The 22,465-nt window shown below is 41.9% G+C and overlaps 1 protein-coding gene and 3 long non-coding RNA genes across 4 annotated transcripts in view; 1 reads left to right on the plus strand and 3 right to left on the minus strand.

Moving 5' to 3' along the window:
* The window catches only part of LOC147757581 (uncharacterized), a 28,579-nt gene that overhangs the window by 4,112 nt on the left and 2,002 nt on the right, over positions 1–22,465 (minus strand). The window contains exon 2 of the long non-coding RNA XR_015320155.1: positions 22,224–22,289. This is a non-coding gene — a long non-coding RNA (uncharacterized LOC147757581). The remainder of the gene's footprint in view (positions 1–22,223; positions 22,290–22,465) is intronic.
* The window catches only part of LOC111244377 (MAM and LDL-receptor class A domain-containing protein 1-like), a 107,674-nt gene that overhangs the window by 1,718 nt on the left and 83,491 nt on the right, over positions 1–22,465 (plus strand). The window lies entirely within an intron of this gene.
* LOC147757582 (uncharacterized) lies at positions 2,539–5,794 on the minus strand. Its single transcript, XR_015320156.1, has 2 exons — positions 4,958–5,794; positions 2,539–4,722 (listed from the first exon to the last, which is right to left on the minus strand). It is a non-coding gene; the product is annotated as an uncharacterized LOC147757582 (long non-coding RNA).
* Positions 20,444–21,968, minus strand: LOC147757583 (uncharacterized). The gene is made up of 2 exons (XR_015320157.1): positions 21,469–21,968; positions 20,444–21,085 (listed from the first exon to the last, which is right to left on the minus strand). It is a non-coding gene; the product is annotated as an uncharacterized LOC147757583 (long non-coding RNA).

Below are 22,465 nucleotides of genomic sequence, written 5' to 3' on the forward strand. Positions count from 1 at the left end.
ACTTGGGTGGGCTACCTACTGATTCAGTATGCCGTTTTGCCACATTTGTTGTCACTCGGTCGCCGGCTGGCGTACGACGTCCTCTCGTTGCTGACCTTCAGCAGCGGCAGATTGGAAAATTTTCCCAATATAACGATAAAAGATATGGCAGTAACGATGTTCTCGTTCTGGACAACAACACGTGTTGAAATGGTTATCTTTTATACGTGTTAGTAATACCGCTCTCACGGTCTACGACAGCGGCCGTGCGTCTATGCGTGGGATCGAAAACGATTCAGGAAGAAGTGCGTATCCACTGCGTAGACAAACACTAGCATGCTTCAAGATAACGTAGATACCCCGTCAACCTGTCAATATCGGTACGCGACAATCAACAAGCCTATGCTTCGTTTAATCTATACTGTGTCATAGCTAGGGATAGCTAAGGACCAACTAGGGTAGAACGGAAAGCATGATTTCGTATACAATTTGTTAGCGATTTATTTGCCGGTAGGAAGACAATAAACTGCTAATTTTATCCATGTCTTTCGAATAAATAATCACCTATAATAATAAATAATACTATTATAATCGTTATGGGTAGTTTCGCATCGTAAGACCACAATTGGCAACGTTGATCTAGTTGCTCTAGGCTAGCTTTTTCAGCTGGCATTTATTTAGCCAGGCATGACAAAACGAGCGCTCTACTTCAAAACCTCGCGCTGTTTTAGTGCTACAGAAACCATGATAAATCATCGCGCGATTTCTCTCAGATAGTATGTTTGAGGTAAATTGTCTAACGAAGACATCGAAATGAGCCAAGAAGCACATGCAGCCCAACTAAGCGTGTAACTTTATAGTTACCTGCAAATTTACTGGTTAGTATAAACTGAAGGTATTGACCATTATATCAAGCATTATTGTAAGTTCCTGCTAAATACGAAACTGCATTATGAATGGGACAGCTGTAAACTTGTCAACAAATCGACAACGGTACGTTAACATTCTTACGAAACAGTAAATGACGCTGTTTTATTGATTGCCTCCATATACTCTCATTAGGCCTTTCTATTGATTTTTCTCCCAATAACGGCCCTAGTGGGCAATATGCCGTCGCTGCACTCCTATAATTACACTAATAACTTTTCTATTTCTGCAGGGGTTTTTTCAAGCACTCAACACATTTGTAAACGAAGCCGGTTCAGGAAACAGGTTTAGAAATATTCAAATCCACTCAAAAAAAAAAATCCCATAACGACTTTTTCGTTCGAAATTACTGAGTTTGTTAATTTAAGCCAACTTCCCAGGATTTCTGTTCCCTTTCGGCCACCATCCCGAAAACGTTGGCTGAAGCAATTTTACGTCAGCTAGAAAGAAATCAATGCAGTCTCTGCTTGCAGAGGTCCTATTCGTACGACGTAAAACATATGGGAGGCTACCTCACTACTGCGTCACGCCATACCTTTTTGCATATTAATGAGGGCATGTCCTGCCGCAAGACCTGAGCGCTTACTTAGCGTTCTAATAATATTATCAATTAACGCTCGAGGGTACAGGATAATATTATTCCTGTTATTGTTTGTGGCTTTAGATCGGACTCGAAATGTGGGCACGGGCAAGCTAATGCATATGGACAAACATTATACAATTAGGATATCAATTGTAGCTGGCTATAGAATTACCATAACTAAATTGAACGTAATTAGGTATGTACAAGTAAAACGTTGTGCTTACCCACATCGTGGATTGGGGTAGCCGAACGCGGCAAGTGCAACAGGCACAGCTGCGAGTCGCAAAGTACCGAACCGAAAAGTTCTACGCCAGGCTCTAAGTTATAGCAGCGAATGTTAACTTAAAAAGAAATCAAGATTGCAGTACTCTTTCATGTCCGAAACATCGTCTGCTAGTTTTTCAGAGAAACATTTTATCGATATATTACGTTTCAATTCGTAGATATCGTTAATTTTAGGCCACCGTTGAACTTAATGCCAAGATGCCAATGTGCGTATACATTTTTTTTTCTTTTTATTATAAAGCATTGGCGTTTGCCAAAGTACCTGGCAGCTAAACGAAAGTACGTATGACAACATAGCAAGAAGTACGTATTTAACTTTCTCATGTAGAAATACGGTACCGCCACACCTATAGTTCGATGCTGTTGTGTTATAATACTATGGTGATCGTGTCATAGCTACGACAACGAGAACCGATTTAATTAGCTAATATAAGAATATCCTGTGGTATGGCTACGATATCATATTATGGGACCATAAAAATACTAGTAAAAGTGTACAGTTAAATCCGCCTTTATCGCAAATCCGCTAATTTAACGTATGCGAAACGAAAAGCTTCAATATGTCAATTGTAGAAGGTTTTTTTTGTCAGGGTTTTAGCGTTTAGACTCCCCGAGAAGCTTTGACATACCGTCAGCTTTTGTTTGAATTCCGTAGATACACTTCCTATATAAAGTGGAGTTTGTTTTTCAATAGAGACGTAAAAAATCGCTCAAATAAGAAGGCTTAAGTCAAAAATTAGAGCGGTAGTAAAAGTAGGCGCCAATTGGGTCGGGTTCGCCATTTTTAATCTTAATTTGGACACAATTTTATTTGTTCAAATATTAAACAATTTGCTATAATTGTTACTTTAGAAGGATATAATCAGATATGATGTTGCAAAGAAAACATTGACAGTTGTGGGTTATGATAAAGAATGATAGACGTGTGCGCAGGCCCAGAATGTACATCCTCCCAGTAATGTAATTATCTACACTTTGCGAATTAAATGCTAGTAACCCATTTAGGGGCCCAAAAACCACTGCGTCTTAGTGCTAGAGATGTCAGTCGGATGGTACGTAGGAAAAAATGTATGGCATTTTTCTTTGCTTATATATATATATATATATATGTATATGAAGCTTTCGGAAATTAAAAAAAAAACTTTGTCGGAATAGTCGCCTAATTTTTTTGAGCTCATTTTGTCTGTCGCCATGGAAGAATCATTATTATCTGTATTTTTTTTTTGCACAACACACATTTCTATTTACCGCAAAGCGAGCGATGACCATCTCCAAAAAATTGTTTTGTATTAGTTTTTCAACTTGAAGTCTACAAGGTGGCTATAAACTTAATCTCGGCGCAGAAAGGCGTTAGAAATAAATGTTGAAATTTTAACAAGTTACAGCCGCTTATCAACAAAAGGCCATATATATCTGTTACAGAAAAAATGGTCAGGGAGTAGTTTAGCTAGCCAACATTTGCTACAGAGTAATATCGAAAGTATCTCTTTTGAGAAGTATATGTAGTAGTCCAAAATTTATTAGACTGCACAAAACAATAAAGGACGTCTATTAAACAGAACTTTAATACAAATAGTAAAGAGATATAAAGAGTAAATTGATCGGCAATAAGCGGCACTTTGGAATCAATACGTCGTCACACGGCTTTATTGCGTGACAGGCGAGGCACTATAAACATTAATTTTTCGATTTGTATAAGCCAAATATGCTACATCCGTAATTTGAGCGCGTACGAGGTTGCTTAAAGGTAGCCTTAAACAGGTCGATAAGGTTGTCTGGCCTGATAATTTCAGTGCACTCCGTCAAATAAATAGTCTTGCAGACCACACCGTTCGAGTGAGCTTAAAAATAAGCAGCTGAAAGTTGCGTTCGGCGATGCCCATAAAACCTAAATCTCTAATGAAGTTCCCGTGTTAAAATCATTAGATCACTGTTACGTTTTTCTAACTTACTTGTGTCATCTAGCACAAGGTACGACATAATTGCCATATTATTAGTGACATTAAACTAACTTATTAGAGCTGATAGTCCGAAATTCAACTTGACGCCTGTAACTATCTCTAGGAATACGCTCAATTAGCGAATGGTAAATGGCATAAGGGACCCTTCCCATAATATTCGTTAAAGTTATTTGAGGCGATATAGTTGAGTGTGTTGTTAGCAATGTCCACGCCTAAAGACGTTGCTCGCAACGTTACGAATGGCTCCTTTCTTACTGGGTCATTGTTGAAAGTGTAGGTTTTTAGGACCGACGGAAAGTTTGTGGGCTGTAAAGAGAAACTGATTGTTCCCCACACAAAATATAACTTTGCTTTTTGGGTGTCTTCAGTTGACCTTGAGCTGGTCGAATCCTTGAGAAATATTAGCAAACACTTCAAAAAGATATCCACAGAATGCTATTTGCTTTGATCTCGTAGACTGGCATTGCGAGCGATAATCTCTGGCCTAGTGTGCAGCCAACACGTGGACCACTTCCTCATGGTTCCTTCCGTCGTTTGCAAATGTTTATAATTTTTGTACAGGGTAATTTGATTTTTGGCTTTATTTCGCTTAGGGACTTCACACGTAACACTAGACATTTTACTAGCTTTTAAGCAGATATCTATATCGTTACTGCGTGAAGTCACAGGGAGAACGTCTGTGGGTTTATATTCTGTGACAACTGAACCAATGCATGGTAGTTAACGTTACTTATAGACATAAAATATAAACTATTTCATTTACAGTAGTAACCCGAAGAACAGCTACTTAAGACCAGCACTAAAGAGGCTGGTTCAGGTAGACTAAAAGGTGTGCATGGATAAAATTAAGCTTAAAAAGCTCAGCATAGCCTCCTAACCATTTAACAGCAGAAAAAACAAACGGCGCGTTGGAGTTCCTTCTTTGTGCAATTCAATGATTAGGTATTAAACGGCTGCCATTAGCCGACTGTGCATCCTGGGTCTATCCTGCAAGGAAATATCAATGTCTTTGGAATATTACATGCGAACAAATTTCTACCTGCAATCACAGCCATACGCATATATACCTAGACAACTGACAATCGTTGTAGAGAATCATATTCTAATATATAACGATAATAAAATTTCAACCGCACTACTTTTTGCGCTGTTTTAACAGCTTGTAATTAGCAGCCATAGCTTTATTCGCTGTTTTTTTTTTTATCTCTATGATAAACGCTACCTGATGCTTAGTATTCGTGTTCATCATTAACGACAAAGCAAATAAACCCAGCGCCCGATTGAGTCCAAACGATACCGACGCTCCTCTCCGCTTCGTCCGTTTCAATCGATTCGTTTACAGGAAAGTGTTATCTATCGAGGTCGCAGTGTCGCATCGCAATGAACGAACAAGCAGCATTTCGGATCACGTCGCAGGGTACGAGCGGCCAGCGGTCATTGCTCCGATCCGACCTCGATGCTTCTTTTTGGGCAGCGATTCCGCAGAAACACTCAATAAAACAATTCCTATCCGTCTAAAGACTGGCCACGTTCCTCGTGTCACGATGCAGGATCGTATCCGAGCTTTGTTCGGTTCTGTGGCGAGGCGAGAGATAACTGTAGGGACGCAATCAGAGGACAACTGCGAAGTGGGTCGGGTTTCCTTCTGCTTCATGAGTAGCCTGTGTCAAACTGTGCCGTAAATTTCCACCACAACACAATCGGTGGCCTAACAAATTTGGCGCGAAAACAAAAAAAGAAGAAGCTGCAACCGCGCAGAACTCAAGAACTAGAGAGCGTATAATGCGTCGAACAGAATAAAATAATATTGGGGTTTTAGCTAGAAACGGTAAATGCAAGCGAGAACCTATACCACAGCGACGATGCTCACGGTCCCTCTGCCGCTGCTACGGCTGTAGCATCAGGGCTGCACTGTACTGTCGTCTTTTTGTCTGTCCCGCCTTTAAATTCCCTTTCGGGCGAGCGACCGCCGTTCGGTTCTCGCTTTTGCTCGCTGTTTTCCTGCTGCCGCTGAACTGAGAGCTACCATCGTTATCGATGCTTCAGCTGACAGCACAGAGAACATAATAACGGCAAGCCGACGACCTACCGAATTTTTCGTCGTATAGCGAACGGCACCCCGCTTCTAAAGCCAGTGTATCTGCAGATCCTCTAATAAAACTAACTCTCTCATTGAAGAGTTAACTCTGTCAAACTAACGCCGTTCGCAAAAGTGCGGGGTTGCTGGAGCAGCGAAATTCGAATGCGCCGCATTCGATGAAATTCATAAATGCTTGGGGCTTTAGGGTGCTTTATAGTTTGAGGCCCAAAATATGGACATCGTGTAAGATCACTATAAGTCAAACTGCTCAACAAGTGGACCGATTTCTGGTTGTCGGTTTGGTGTTTTCATCGTTGTCGGGCTCCTTTCACACTTGACATAACCGTCACGTTCACATCGTGAGTCACTCTGCTTTCCGGCCGTCCCCAGTGCAATCAGACTAGTTAGGTGTCTAGCAAGCACATCTGTAGGTCACCATCCCCGTTAGGTGCGACTGTCGTAGGTGTACTGTATACTACATAGCGTCCGTATATCTATCAGTATGCAGAGAAAGGGGCGACTAGAAAAAAGCTTCGTGGCCATTAACCATATAGTAAGCTTTCGACCGTTGTCAACTAACGTTCTGTTTACAAATCAAAGTAAGCAGTAGCTGAAAGAATGGGCTTTGAACGTTCGATTTGAAGAGCTCTGGAACGTATCAACAGCTTGTTCGAAGAAGCTGGCTCTCTCGAATGATGTTATACAGCTTCAGGACCTGATGGTAGTCGGGGGAACGTCCTCAGTTTCCTTTCAGAATGGTTTAATCTATTTGATGTCGGCTTTTTGTCGTTTTAACATGCCAGCACGGACGTGGAAAGCCCGGGAGCGGAAAGGCACCAACCATCCAATCCTAGATTGAAGAACTTAGAAAAGAGATAGAGAGACAACGCCATTTTTGATGTTGTCAGAGGAAAAATGTAGAATTACGCGAATTACGAGGTGAGACCACCACTAAGTCAGACGAGGAGCTAATGTGGACTCGATATTAGTAGCCCACACAAAGTATAGTTTATGGCCTTACCTAGATAGTAATCGGGAGGGCAAGTTTATAGTGTTGTGTTAGGCCACACCATCTCTTGTTGGCGTGCATTCGCAGCAGATATTCGACAAAATTCTAATTAAAAGTGTATTTTGAGTCGATCGAGCTTAAAAATCATTATCAAAGCCCCTCAGTTGACTCAAAATAAAGTAGCAAGAAGGAAATGAAGATAGACACATTTCCTTCTCTATGTTATTCACTTGAACAGCATACAGAAAGCTTTATTAGATATAATTTAATCTATATTATTCGTTTTTATGTAACTTGGGTAATCCGTGGCGTCATATCAGAACAGACATATCTATTAGGATCATCGAAACTGGGGAATTACAACTAAACGATTAGTTATCTCTAATTAAAGTGCTCAGAGATTACAGATCAGATCGATAGGCCGATAGTTATATCCTAATAGTTTATCCTACCTGTCAATCTGAATTTTTTCACTGTAAATTACGTTAACGTTGAAAATGAACTCGCCTTTCTGGTAAAGCATTCTCAGCGCTGAGGTTTTTTGAGCCTTCTAAAAAGGGGTCATGGATGTGTCCATGAAGGCAATAATACCACCTGAAGGCGTACGTGCAAATCATCCGCGAACGGGGAAGTTGAGCGGAATTGGAAAGCGAAAACAGGGCAGATATCATAAAGGCAATAGCCGATGCTGTTTTGTTCAGACAACCAATAGTTGAAATGGAGGGGGTTTATACGCCTATGTTTTAGACTCGCTGTCTTGAAAGGCATCCATTATTGGCAACGATAATTGAGAATAGAGACGATGCCTCTGTACTAAATGCCTATCCGTAGCATTACAGACAGAGAAAATCAGCGCCGAGACGTTAGTGCGCCTTCCGAACTATTACGCCGATTGACGTGACCAAAACTCACAAGTTTAGTTCTATATAATCGCTAGACATTTTGCTCTGAGATTATATTTCGATTGCACAAAGCTTAATTTTAAAGGAATCCCCATAAAAATTTGAAATCTTGACCGCATGATGTACATCAAATATGCGGTAATATAAATGGTGACCTGAAGAATTCATTTTTCACTATCAGTATTTTAAATTGAAAAAAGCACCTTAATAATCCAACTAAGTTGGGGAAAAGATTAATTAATTAGTCTATGTTTTCTGTTACTCGTAACTAATGCACCTGTTTCCAGCAGAATTTAGTTATTAAAAAAAACCTTGTTTCAATATAATTTGATAATCTCATTCAGGTCTATAAAAACGCGTTTGACGCATTCAGATTGTCCTAACTAGGACATGTTCTGATATTGAGGCTTTCGCCTTGACCTGTCTGGAAACTTGTTAGATCAGATTATTTCTTTGCGGCTACCTAATTATTTTATTTTTAGCTGGCCTTAACTATGAAGCTGATACATCTTTTTCGCACGAGCTCTACCAAGGCGTAACCACAAAGACCGGCTTTCAATATCACGAAACTGAATCACCCGAGCTGGATATAACGGACAAATTCTACCGCAAGGGATAAATACTGCTAGACGAAGCTTAATACCTATGGTAAACAGCCCATTGTTAGGTGCTAAAATCGAATACGATTGATGTCGACTGACAATGCCAATGCTTGTATAACCGACGTAACGCAAAGGTTGCTCCGATCACTTGCTGGCTGAGTATAAGGCCGTGTTGACATAGGTCCAATGCTATAAACATTCAGGACTAGATCCATACTACCCTTGGATGCACGCCTATATATGCATTTATGTATGATCGACCTATATGTCTAGACAGAGGATATGGATTTCAACTAGTTTACTTATTGATATTACAATGGCACCTTACTGCCTCCTAGAGCTTCCAAAACCACCTAAGAACCAAAGGTATTCATTGCAAACTTAAGCGAATCCCTGAAAGAGAGCATTTGCCACGCCTATTCATTAGCAATAAAATGTCCAAAAAGACCAAGACTGTGTTCCGCATAGTCCATCACGACCTTCAGGCTATGCCATGAATTGATTCGTCTCTTCCATGCCAGAATCGTTTTTGTGCATGATAAATTCTAGCTTTCCCGGTAACGGACGTGTATCTCGGGGCCGTTCGATCAATTGCTCTGTGTACTCGTGTATTCATATAGCTGTTAACGTGAAATAATAACTCCCGGTCGGGCTTTCCATTCAGAGCCATCACACCGTAGAACTACAATTGTCTGATCAAGAGCTAACATAGGCCAGCAGAACATTTATCCTTTGTACGCCGTCATGTAAGCAGCGCGTCTTATTCATTAAAGACACCATGTCTACACGGTTCGCTACGCACTAGCAGATGACTAGAGCATTCGGAGCCAACACATCAAACACAGGAGTGACAATAAAAACAACAACTGCATCAGAGGTTGTATGATCGGGCTAGAATCAAACGAAGCAGGCTAGAGTAGGAATCTGATCCTGAACAACCGGGTAAGCCTGCTCAAAGATAGAAAAACGATTTCAGTGGTTCACCGAAATCTCAGAAGAGCTTTGTCTCATACTAAAGAAAGCGTAAACTAACTTCAAACGTTACGCTCAGGATCGATGTACATAGTGATCGATGATTTGTTTAATCTACAATACAATTTTCTTATATATACACAGATGGAGTACGTGTTTAATTATTTGGTCAAAAATGAACCGCGATATACTGGGTTGTTGCATAAAATAATGAACAACTCGGAAAAGGATTCCGTTTAGTAAGGAATAATTGGACCTGTTAATGGGCCCGAACGTCTATTAGTAGGTCCTAATAATCTGTTTTATATCGAACGTATAAAATAGCTATAATACACGCGGGTATTCAGTCATCGAACGATGCCTTTATACGTTTGCTTAGTTCTGAGTTTAACACTGAAATCATGGACGATTTGGCAAAATAGACCTACTTTGATTGGATGATCAACGCACTCCATAATATTTTGTTGCATCGGTATTGGCTCACTGTGTGTCGGGTACCGCAGCCCGGTAATCTAGTAAATATTGCCCCACGTTGATCTGTAGATTATTGTGCATCTTCTAATATTAAATGTTTATGTTATATACTTGACTAATGAAATCGAAACCTCACAGGACACCTGAAGACATTGAAACGCACCCTTGTGTCTCGGCCAGTTCGCGTTGCCGGACAGTCTCGGGATGACGAAACAGGTGACTCCAAGATGTCGTTGGAGCATACGATACTAGTCTGACACAAAACGATTTGCAATCTTACAACAACCTTACTATGAAGACTCTGTCCGAAGCCACATGGCTAGATAGAAGCACAGTCGTTGCCATTCGCTTCCGGGTGTTTATAACTTTTGTAAGCCTTTTCAGCTTGCGGTCCTAAAACCTGAAGAACGCCTCTTGTTTCGTAAAGAAGCTTTTTTTCATTTAAAGTTTGACAACGCCTTGTGCTAGGCCAGGGGCGTGCCTGAAATGCGCTTCAATCTCTCCGAAAATAGCTACTAGTGTAAGACGAGAGTGCTCACCAGAAAGCGACTATTGTTCTTGTTTAGGACAACAGGCAAAATGCATTACCTGACGCGTCACGTAACGCTGGGAACCGAATAGAGCTAGTAGTTGTGTGACACTCTAAAATCGGTTTGCCTAAGCGCGCCCAATTAATTACTTCGATTCGAACACTTTCAATCTCAGTTTAGGCAGATGTTTTGCTCGAACAGAGTCTAGACGCCTCCTCATTAACGACACCTTTGTAAAAGCCCTCAAATTCGTTCGACTCCCTGCATCAGAGAATCGTAATCGGTCTGTATAAAAACGATGGACGTAGACCGCAGTTATCTCTTGACACAAATGTAAGGCACCAATTTAACTGGGTCCCGCTGTCGCCACTCTATCCCGTTCATACATTTACTTCGGAATGGTGGTATCGAGCCATGCATCTTAGTAGAATAAGATAAACTTCGAAGAAATATTCCTTTGACAATGAATAGCTACTTCATCTGTAGCAATTCAAGCCCTGTGCCGGACCAAACTTCCTGCACGGAGTCTCTTGTAGATTTGACAGAATCCCTAAGGCCTAAGTGCCTAGATATTTCATGCTGCAAACGGATGTAGAGCGATGGCGCAACGAAGGCGTGTCCATGAGCGTGATTTTCATGTGGTACGAACAGAACGAAGTAGGATGTTTGTTATGCCATACGTGATTGCATTGCACAACTGTGAGATTTTGTGACATTAACATATGTGATGATGACGACAACGATTTCGCCTGAAAAAGCTATGTAACACATACTTCTGGGTTTTTACGTGTAAACGAAGCTAGTTATGCATCAGCTAACAAAATTGAACGGTTTGAATTTGCATTGCAATTAAGAATTGAAACCCATGTCCCTTCCATATTCCTTATATGTAACTATAGAAAACTGTGTATTTACGTAATTATAGTTCGCCGTGTTAATTCTACCATATATATGTGTAGATGAAGGTCCGTTTAAACTGGACACAAATGGAGGAGCTGGTCAGGAATCGTTCCTTTGGATTATCGTCCTGCTTACACGTATATCTATCTATATATATATATATATATATATATTTGTATTGCGATTTATAAAACTGAGTATGTAAATATAGGAACGTGTTAAATTCACTCAGCTAGTAAAAAAGATACTGCAGACCATATCCTGGTTTACCATGCCTAAATAAAGACTCACAGATTTGACATAACATTGTACTCTCTCTAATGGTATGCCAGCCGTTTATCCATAACATGTCTATATTCTCTATTAGAAAGACCATACACATTAAAATCTTCGATATATCAATTTTCCGCTGTTTACTTCGCCAACGTTTCTTGAATGATGTCTACGCAGGTCACATTTTCCCGGTTTTTCCCCTTTACAGCTATACGGGCAGTTTTTGTTTTGCCACAGTTTTTTTTTCCTTCTTTTCTTATTTTCCCCCTGACGTTTTTCACTTAGCGGATTTACGAATATATTGAGAGTAAACTAACAGACAAGACGAAAAGGAAAATAGAAAAGAGAGGGAGCTCTTTTATATTTTTTCGAACGCTGCTACCAGCCATCAGCAAGAAGAAAATCACTTGCTAAACGTAGTCCCAACATCGTTCCCCCTGGGTAGTCTCCGGCGGCAGAGAAGACCGCGCAAAGAGGCGCGCCCCGGCGTTTTTCCGTTTGTTTACCCAGTCTGTACGCAACGAGGAAACAAAACGGTGAGAGACTTTTCTTATAGTCCTGTACCTAACAGATGTCTGCAGCTGGCATTGTTGGTCACCAAGAAATGATATTGAGCGGGTCGGCCTGTGCTTCCCGCGTCCTGGTATCACCATAAAGCCAAACCTCCTCTTGTTGCTGTCTGAGGCGCGCCACTGTTTGTAAGTACCATGGTAGACTGCTGTTCCTACAACAAATTTACTGTAAAAGTACAAATCCACAGACACGGGGGGGGGGGGGGGGTCTATACAGGTATGCATAATAGAGAAAACCATGATATGTATGTACGATGTCTTCAGACTAAAAGCTGCTGTTGCTTTGCTTGTGCGCGAACGTGTCGATACTGGTGACGAAACATTTATTTGTACCGGCCATCGGAAAAACCGTCGCTGCTATGTCATCGAAAAAAGAACCTAGGGGTTCACCTTCGTGTACTATTGGACTGTAGAGGCTAGGCAAACGAATGATGAAGGCGGCGAAACGAAGGTGGGGAAGGTCGTGATGGTACTGCTTGAAGTGGATCAACCTCTACACTTATCTCGATTCTCTTTGCTGTACATTCGACACGAAAGCAAACGACTGCGAGACGGATGTTAGCTTCGGCTGGCCTGGTCACTCAGCGTAGTATCGTTATTAGATTGCATTTCGCCTCACCACTTACGCGATTCTGTAGACCCCACTGAAGGCGGTCTCGTATCGCGTTGTGTTGTATAGCTCTCGTTCGAATACGCATGTGTATAGACGCCTACATACCGTTTTGTTATTTCGTAAGTCCTCTTTGTTTGCGACTTGGTAATTCTGGTACGTTATCCTCTATTTTGTATATGGAGGCATTTGGTGAAACGCCAGGAAGGCAATGTCGCGCCGTTCACAAATGAGGCCAAGCCGGCTCTTTTTTTTTTACAGCACGGCCTTAACAAAGGTTTTGACAGAAGGTCCGACGGTATCCAAAAAGTCCAGGAGAAGATTCGAGCGATCTAGGCCGACAAAAATCGAAGCGAGTTCAGTCGATTCCGCACTCAAGTAAAAAGTGGCCACGAGAGCAGCAGACCCTGTTCACGGTGTCATCAGACCGTTCGTACAGGCCATTATGGCCAGCCAGCCAGCCAGCCTATCACTTAGTCTTGCCTTTCGGCCAAGGATCTTGGCGGTAGAACAAGATACGGCCGCCGGCTGGATAAAATGAGCCAGCCCGACGAATCTCGGCGGGACTCCATTGCGTAGCCCGAGGCTTTCCACTCAAGTCGAAACGCAGCGCACTTACACAGCTGGCGCCCACATAGAAACCAACAGTACCGGAAGTGCACTCTATGAATGATTCGGCCTGGCTGTCAACGGCTTCGCTTCATCCATCCGCTGCCATAGTAACAGACACGCCAACAGCAGCAGCCCTAAGAGTGCATTGGCGGACTGCGACGATGCAATGTTCTCAAAACGACTGGCTTATGAGTAGCCTGATTCCGACTCTGCTGAATAGTCGGCCTGCTGCATTGGTAGGACACTATTCCACAACTACTGTGTTAGTCTCCACTGGCGCTAGCATTGTCAGGGCTTGCTCTGGTTCAATCTACCGTCATCGCTTCGTGGCCTGGAAACAGATTTCCTCCTAGTCATCGGCTAAGCTAACCAAATGCGAAGTTAAAGCAATCACCTTGGTCATCACTTGTCCAAGTTACATTATGGTATTATTTTATCGGCTCTGAGAAAAACTTCACCGTGGTCCGTTTGCTGCGCAGTACCATAAGATTCGGCTTCTTCACTTATTCTACGGATAAAAAAAATATTCGATTTCGCCTCTATCTCAGTTTGCAGCTACCTGTTCAGCTAATAACGGATCCATTTACCCGTATCGTACCATCAATTTGTTTGGATACTTCTTGCTAGGACCACACGATCGCACCACACTGAATTGTTTACCCCTTTCTTCCGCATCCTTTTGAGTATTTTCTCCAGACAACTGGAACAAAATTCGCTGAATGTTGTTCAGTGAGGAAAAATTGTATTGTCAACACTAGGACTAGAAGAATAAACCCTTAATATTATATATGACAACGTTGCACCCTTGTGGTCACGATGATCGGGTAACATAGTGCACGTGCATCGAACAGCGCTTTGAAGCGCAAGAGAGCGCAAGACAAATGCAGCATCCAATGAACGATCTGCTTTATACACTCTAGCCACTGCAAAATCCACCCAGCTCCGCTTTCCGGGACGATTCAGCGGGATGTTTGACTACTCTTTAAAGCGTACTCTACTGCCACAGAGGAAATGTGTCTTGCGCTTGTAGCAACAACAACAACAACTGGCAGTGGGCAATACCGTCTCCTAAAGTAAACTCGGAACAACGACAACCTAAGTGGCACATAAGGAATGGGGAACAGGGCAGAAGGGGTAGTAAGGCCAGGGTTGAAGTGGAGTCGTGTTGTCGTCGACATAAGTCCATTACATACATGATTGCCTTGTCGTCGTTTATTACCCTGGCCTTGCCTTTAGGCGTGCTTGGGGAGGCGTCGTGCTACGCTATGTATTCTGGTCCACTGACTTCACGCATCGCACATCCGCTATCAGCACACATCTTCCGTTGTATCATTCGTTGTAGCGGTGGCAACGGCAGTTTCGGGACAAACGGACCCAGTAACCCGTCTCGCGTACCCGTTCTCTAACCCCATCGTTATTTCCTTATCTCTACCCATTGCTAGCCGTCTCTAAACACGATGCTGCCAACCAGCGTGAAGAACGCTACATCTCGCCGACGCGAACTTGCTCACTTGTATGAACTTACTGCAGTTGTAGTGAGACATAACTCATGTAGCCGCTGCTGACATCGTGGATGACATGACCGCCAAAAGGTGTTGCTAGTCTGACGTATATTTGACACGAAGCTAGTAAGGGATGGCAGTAACGATGGCTTTCAGCGTATAAAGAAGCTAAGGCAGTTGTTGTCGCTATGTACATACGTTTCTAGAATACGAGAGAACCGGCCCGAACAGAATCAGAAAAGGAGATGACAGAAGAAGGATAGTGCATGGCTCTCGCTGCTCGATGGCTACGTGAAAGAAACGCGCTCTCTAAGGAGACGTTTAGGCCTTCGTAAAATCAACTTTTAAAGCGAGAAACAGGAAGTTTGTTCATTTGTTGTGGACGCAATGGCTGAAGCAGACGAACACAGTCAAAGTCAGCGCTGAATTGTATACAATGGAGCTGCTGAAATTTGTCCGGTTTACAAAATGTGCTCAAGGCCATTACTGTTTTCACTTGTTAATTGGCCTTCATAGGTTATTTTCAGATAGTGAATTGTCGTATGATAGGACCTCGTGATTTTTTAGAACAGCAATTCAACACAAAAGTGCGTTCCTAAGAGAGAAGAAGCCACGGAAACAAGATGAATGAAGAAAAACCACGATACTGAATGATTGTCTGTGTGGGAAACTGAAGCCAAGCAGAGAGAGCGGCAGTATTAGATTATTACTACCGAAAATTTTCAAGCGTCCCCTGGGAAGAGCGTCTTCAAAGCGGATAACTTCCCCTGAGGCCCCTGCCATTATCGACATAACGATTATTTGGCTCCGTTCATAACTCTCATGTCAGCCCCCTTGAAGCCGCTAGTTTCTAGATTTGTATGCGTTCTTGATTTTTACTACCTGCACATGATTTTCTTCATCTCTAATTATAAATAAAGGAACAAAATTGTTAGTTAACGATTACTCGAAAACCGAAATGACTCTTAAGGTTCTTATTTCTCAAATTATCTTCATTTTCATTAAGGTACACCTTAGGTAAAGCGTGCGCACTGTGGTACATCGTCTGGACGTATGCAAGGGGAGAGGCACCAATAAGCTTACACTTACTATAATTAAAACAGATTAAACTTTCAGTTAGAAAAAAAATGGGTTAACCCCTAAAACAAACGCTACCTTAACTAAAAACCTATTTTCTAATTGAGAAAACTTTCTTTTTCATAACTTTAAACCAAAATTCTACCTGAATATAAGCCTATTTTTGCGGGTCTCACAATATCGTAACCACCAAGAACTTGATAGATCGTCATTATTTAATATATACTATCATATGTTGAAAGTCATGCCATTCCGTTTGTAGAATGCTGTAGAATCCCGCTATAGCGTTGCGCTGCGGGAACATGCTTAGGTCCACTAACCCTGAACGAGAATTTTACACAGGTGTTTGAATTGTGAGGAGAATACCATCCTAAAGTTAGGTTTATGGTAACTAATTTTAGAAAATTAACGAGCTATTGCAAATACCTGAGGTTTACGATCATCAATAGAGGTTTCAATAAGTTAAATGCCTTTACAGCCTGGAACGCTAGACCTAGTCTGCTTGTTTTTTGGTAAATTTTACCTGAATTCGAAGCCCTAGCGTCTCTTGAGCACGTAGATGTCGCTTCACTTGCCCTAATTCAATAATTTCCATAAACTTTAACGTTGCAATGGTCAATTAGTGTCCCCTTTTCATGTTAATGACGATTATACAACGTCCATCTTCAGAATGGAAACCGTATGTTCAATTGGTTAATTTATTTATTTATTTATTTCCTGAGAGCAATATAAATGTAACCTCGTTTCAATATGGTTGGATGATCGTATGGCTTTTTGCTACGACCAAAATGAAGCCCAACCATTTTCATTTCACGACTAAAAATCTTGTATAACCAATAAGAACAATATCCTATTTGTGGTAGGAAGTTACGTTCTGATCTGGCAAAATAGTGCATTTAAGTTCATAATTTTGAGCGCGGTACCACATTGCACAAGAGACTTGCAGAAAAGGTAAGTTTACAAATAAGTCAACTTTGGAAATTACTATACCAATCGATGTTTATATATACAGGGACGATGATTATAGTTACTATCAAGTATATTTATTATTTTAAGGTGACAGCTTTGCAGGACTAATTACTCGAGTAAACGCTCAGTCCTACTTATTGAAACATCCTGGAGCTACACGCTGCTAGCGACACTTAAACGAGCACAAATACAGGAAGCGTTTGCTTTATGCTTCTGTATGCGTTCACAACGTGCGCCTTACTTTTCAGGCGTTAGTTGCTGCATAGGGCCAACGGTTATTTATTTATCTGCATTTAATGCACGAAATGAAATAATTATATAAAAATTAAGCCACGACAAAGGGCCAGTAGTAGCTGAAAACTCCGCATTATTTATAGGCCGTTTGAACACATATACGGATAATGAATAAACAGTGGTGTCGCGCCGTCGTGATAATACACGTATTGCCTCATATGGGTAGCTGTAGCACTGCAAGTGCCTACTTTTTGCCACCGAATAGATGCCTGTCGGAGGCCTACTCTTCCGCTGCACTTTCGTTAACGCAGAGAGGGAGCTATTTGAAAAAGAGCCCATTGATAGTGCTATCCTTTAGAGTCCAATTTCCCTACACTATGCTAAGTTAATTAGGGGCACCTATGATTCGATCGGATTTTCATTTAAAACACGATGCTATACCGTTAAAACCTTCAGTGACTAAATAAGAACGGATTAACATAAAATAGCCATAAAGTTGTCTGGAAGACGTATTAATGAATGCCACTGAAAAGGATTTAACTCGGCAACCTCCTCATTCTGAGCTTTGGCTATGTGGATTGGCTGTCTTATCTCGCTGTCCACATCGTCGCTTCGTATGACGAATGACATCTTGGAACGGACGAAGAAGAAGCAAGCTTTGAGCTTACCACACAACTAGGAGTCAACGTTGTGCAGCTTCAGCGGTGGCCCCAGAAAGGTAACAAACCCGACGATTTGAACCTTCCGTGGGCAGCTTACCCTAGATACTGTCCTGTGTAGGACTTTGGCCCCGTGTTAGGTCAGCCGGTTTCACTGAACCGACGTTAGTCGATGAGAGACTGCGACTGACGGTGAGCAGCAGTACGTGGGGTACGTGTGCACGTACGTGGACTGGATACACAAGTAAGAATGTTTACAACAGGGGCAGAATTACTAATAGCGGTAGCTAATAGTGAAGCAAAGTGAGCCGCCGGCATTGGCGTGGCAAGCGTCAGACTACACAATACAATGCACTCGGCTGTGACTGTCGGCAGCTCTAGCAGCAACGGCAGTGGTAGCAGCAAAGAGTTCGTGTTGTTATGGCAAAAATGCAAGCCATTCTGGCACGTTCTTTAGTGGCGTAGAGATAGCGCCGAAAACAACTTTGGAAAGGAGTGAAGTAGAAGAGCCCGAAGGGCACGCGCAAAGACAGATTTCGCTGAAAAAGGCCACGAAAGATGGAAAAAATAGAAGTGTGCTTTAAAAGCTATCTTTGGTCGCGCATGCACGGTCGACAAACGCGTATCTGCATCGTAGTGGACAGACGCAAGGTGAACTAGACCCTATATCTAGACTCCAGCAAACTCATTCGTCGTCAGCCCTGCATTACTACTTCTTTCTATCTGACACGCTTGTTGTCGTAATGTAAGCAATATATGGGAGCAGACGCTGTTTACTACGCGCCACAGCATCTTCTCGGCGGGAAATAGAACTTCTCCCCAAAAGAACTCAGCGGGAAGCAGACAGAGAGTGTCTAGGTCGGAGGCGGGAACGGTACAGAGATGCGAAGTGGTCAGGCGCAGGTTTGAGCGACCGAATGGCGCAAGGAAGCCTAAGCCGGTGCTCGCATTTTTTAGGTTCTCTGCTACCGAACCTCGTTTACGGTGGCTCGGTTTACCTGTCTGTCTATCTCTCTGCATCACCGTACCGAATTATTTTTCCTTTCCTCCGGGCCCTTTTGCCTTTCCCTCTTTGCTTTCCTCTTGCTTTAGTGGCCATTACGGTTCCTTGATTCTTATTATTTTTTCAGGGCGACAGGCAAAAAAAGCAAAGTATCTGCTTGCGTGAGGTTGTTCGTGTATATGTGTGTCAGGGTGTGAGTGTAGATCCTCACTGGGAAAGGTCTTTTTTGCAATTCAACAATACTCATATAACGCTGCCAGGAAAATAGGGACATGTCAGTCTGCGCCTGCTTCCAGTTGGTTGCTTGGGCTGTGGTATTCAAACGCGCTGGAAAGAATCCACGTATCCACGAATAACGACAATATCCGGCCCGGTTACGACCATACTACTGCCGGACTCTGGCCGACCTCGGAGTTCCTTTTTCAGGAACGGATTTCCTTATAGAGTTGTTGCCCCCCTAGGACAAAGCGTTTGATGAGCCCCACTAAAAAACGATAGCTTTTCTATCGTAGCCCGACGGTCCATTCTGCTTCTACCACTCTTGTCATTTTCATTTGTTTTAAGTTTTCATTTTCAGTCACACCGAAACTAGCAGATGAAATCAACTCTATTAATAAAAATTTCCTTTTTCATTTTGGAGCTTTCAAGTATCAGATGGCTCTCTTCCCTCCCACATGCTAGACGGTGATCAATACAATGGCACAGATGATAAATATATGAACGGCTTCGGCTGCCGTAAGATCAAATAAAGTAAGGAAGCAAAGCGGAACCCCTCAAAGCTCACTCGAAAAGGGGCCAGAGCAAAAATAAAGAAGGACACAGTTTTGACTTTAAAATACTGACACAAACGTGTAAAACTTCAACATGATTGATTGTAAGGCACACAGTAACTAGTAATCGTAATAACAACAAGAACGATAACAGCTACAGGTAGAGTAACATAAACAACCACTATACCCACATGGCTTCTAAAGTTGCGCTGACGTTCATTGACGGCCTTCAGTTTAAAAAATGAATAATTTAATCAAATATAACTAAGTTTTTCGTTAGTTTTGTTAAAAGTGCATCTATCCGATGCTCTAAGAGGCAAGTCTATGTAGAACCTAGTACAATCTGAAAGAGTACTTTCTCCCCGTAAGAAAGTAATTCTTCCTGTAACAGAAAGTCTAAGTGTTTATTTGGTCGCCAAAGTTGATTTTGAACACCCTAACATTAAAGAAGGAGGCCACTGTTTGCCGCATGTCGTAAAGTCTCGAGTGAAACCGTTAAGTCTTATAAAGTTTGCCGCGCAAAGTGATTATGGAAACACATGTTCTCTGTAAACAAAATCGCTTTTTCCTACTCCATATCTGGTTCCAACACCCATTTGTACTCAGTCTTTTTCTAGCATCCTTGGCTATTTCTACTATGTGAACAAGGTATCAGAATGAACCTCTTAGGTACACCATCAACGACCTGCCCCTATTGACAGATCAAGCCAAGGTGAGTTTTGCCGGGTTTTCCTAGGGTTTCTCGAAGAAGCTTATAAAACGGCATAACAATCCTATGCCAACGGTAAAATTTGAATCAGTGACTCAACGATATGTGCATTGCTCACCCAAGCCACGTCGCGCTTTAAAAGCTATAGTTAAACATTTTAGTTTTTCAGGGCACTTAGGTAACAAACAGGTATCATTCGTAGAATCCTTCTGTTACGTCGATTGTGTAGTCAACTCAACAAGCGAGAGATAATATCTTCTATCAGTATTTATTCGATAAATCCTTCGAAATAAGATCATTGAACGTACAAAAATTCTCTACGACACTGACAGATTTTTATGTGAGCTCAGACGAGCAGATGTGGACCATTTAGACACTATATAGACCGATGCGAACGTGATGGCCTCAGCCTCATAAGATATATATCATTACAAAATGTTGTGAAATCCATGCATCAATATTCCTCAATGAAAAAGTTTCACTGAATGTTTTTCGTTTTTACCCCGTCCAACGAGACACTCATTGCTATTTTTGGTAGCAACAGCAGTGGTCAGAAAGTTGAGACCTTGGCTTTGTGTTGAATGCTACAACTAAACGATAATCGAAGTATCTAGTTGCCTTTGGATTTAAGTTTGGGCGTGTGATGGTGACTCAGATATAAGTTTGCCGCAGGGTATCATTCATTATTTCATCGGTCCCGGATAGTCTATTTGGCCCGTTGTCATCGTTGGTTGCTCTGTTCTGAACCGTACTACAAGGAACCGCCGGTGCCACTTACTGTGTTAACACCGTAGCTCGCTGTCTCTCGTAACCTGCTGCTCCTGAAGCACACAAACAATATCGGCGTGCAGTATTTCTCTGCTACCCATTTATCAACAATAGCATTTCAACCTAAACAGCAGAAACAAAAACAAAAAAGTAGTTACATTATTGTGTCGGCAATAGTCATACAGTTATCATAGACTTACTACTGGCTGGTAGAAGATCTATCGCTCACTAGTCCTGTTCAGCTTAGGATCGATAGTTTGGTCAATTGACGTAGGATTAATACCTGTGGATCGAGACTACCCTATCGCAGCCTCATTCAGCTGGAGGCTTCGAACGTTGGGTTTTAGCCAATTGAGATAGACTCATGCAAGCGCCTGTTCGTGGTGAGCAAAAGAGAATGCGATCGAATACTTGTGGTCACTAGATATACTGTTTTGTTATTAATAAAAACCCGTAACTGAAAAACATAAAGATTAACCAAATCCAATAGCTATTATTATTATTACCTTTTCCGCCCAGATTCGACTCACACACGGTATCACTCGAAGCAGGAACTCGTTATTTCCAGAATAAATTGTTTTTATCATTACGTGAAGAAAATAGGTATGGCAAAGGTGTTTATCATTCGAACATTGTAAGTTTGCACAATTATCGGTCCAAATAACAGCACGACACGTAGGCGTACGCATGAATAACGCAAACAACAATGCCACCCATTGAAATTACTATTTGAGTTTAGTATAATTTTTATAAACGGCATCTAAATAGAGCTGGTTTTGATGAAGCGCAAATAGTCTACGGACAATGCTATTAAGCATAGTGGCTGTGTGCACTCGAGAGGATTCGAAAACAACGAGATGCATAATTTCGAAATACGTATAGTAGACGGCGTTGCATCAGATCAGGTACTCCCAAAAGATCAGTGATGCCAATAGTAATTCTATTGGACAACGCGCGTTTACGTAGGTCACCCTGTTGTTCCACATGCGGCCGAGCTTTTCCTACAACAATTCTCGTCTGTTTGACGAGAGCTGCCCGTGCATGTTTGTGCGTAAAACTTGTGAGTGATTGTTTTCCCCGAATGCACACTTTCATTTAATATAGTTTCTAACATGTATTATATTGCTCGCAAGCTAATTGACTCAGCTGAGTCGCCGATTCTAGATATATCGTCCTTGACTGTTATTCAGACGTGCATTGTCACCTGAACGAGTAACAGTAGCAGTTAGGCCAGAGTGTCTTGTCAACAAAGTAAACACACCTTTTTTTTTGTAGTCAATGGTACACGACGGTCGTCTAGTGAACTCGGTCGACGGGCGCTCGCTGCCTGTAAACAATGGATATTGCGTGTTCACAGAGAGATTTCATCCTCTTTTCTCTAGAGTTGCACCTTCAGACACACCATCGTTCGCTGCTACGAGCATATCGCACACTGGCAAACGCCTCGGAATTTCTTTCTTTATCTAGATATAAAAGTTAGCGAAAATATCTCGATTATGGCGC

Source organism: Varroa destructor, unplaced genomic scaffold (assembly GCF_002443255.2).
Source record: "Varroa destructor unplaced genomic scaffold, Vdes_3.0 BEIS01000002.1, whole genome shotgun sequence".
Lineage (NCBI taxonomy): Eukaryota > Metazoa > Arthropoda > Arachnida > Mesostigmata > Varroidae > Varroa > Varroa destructor.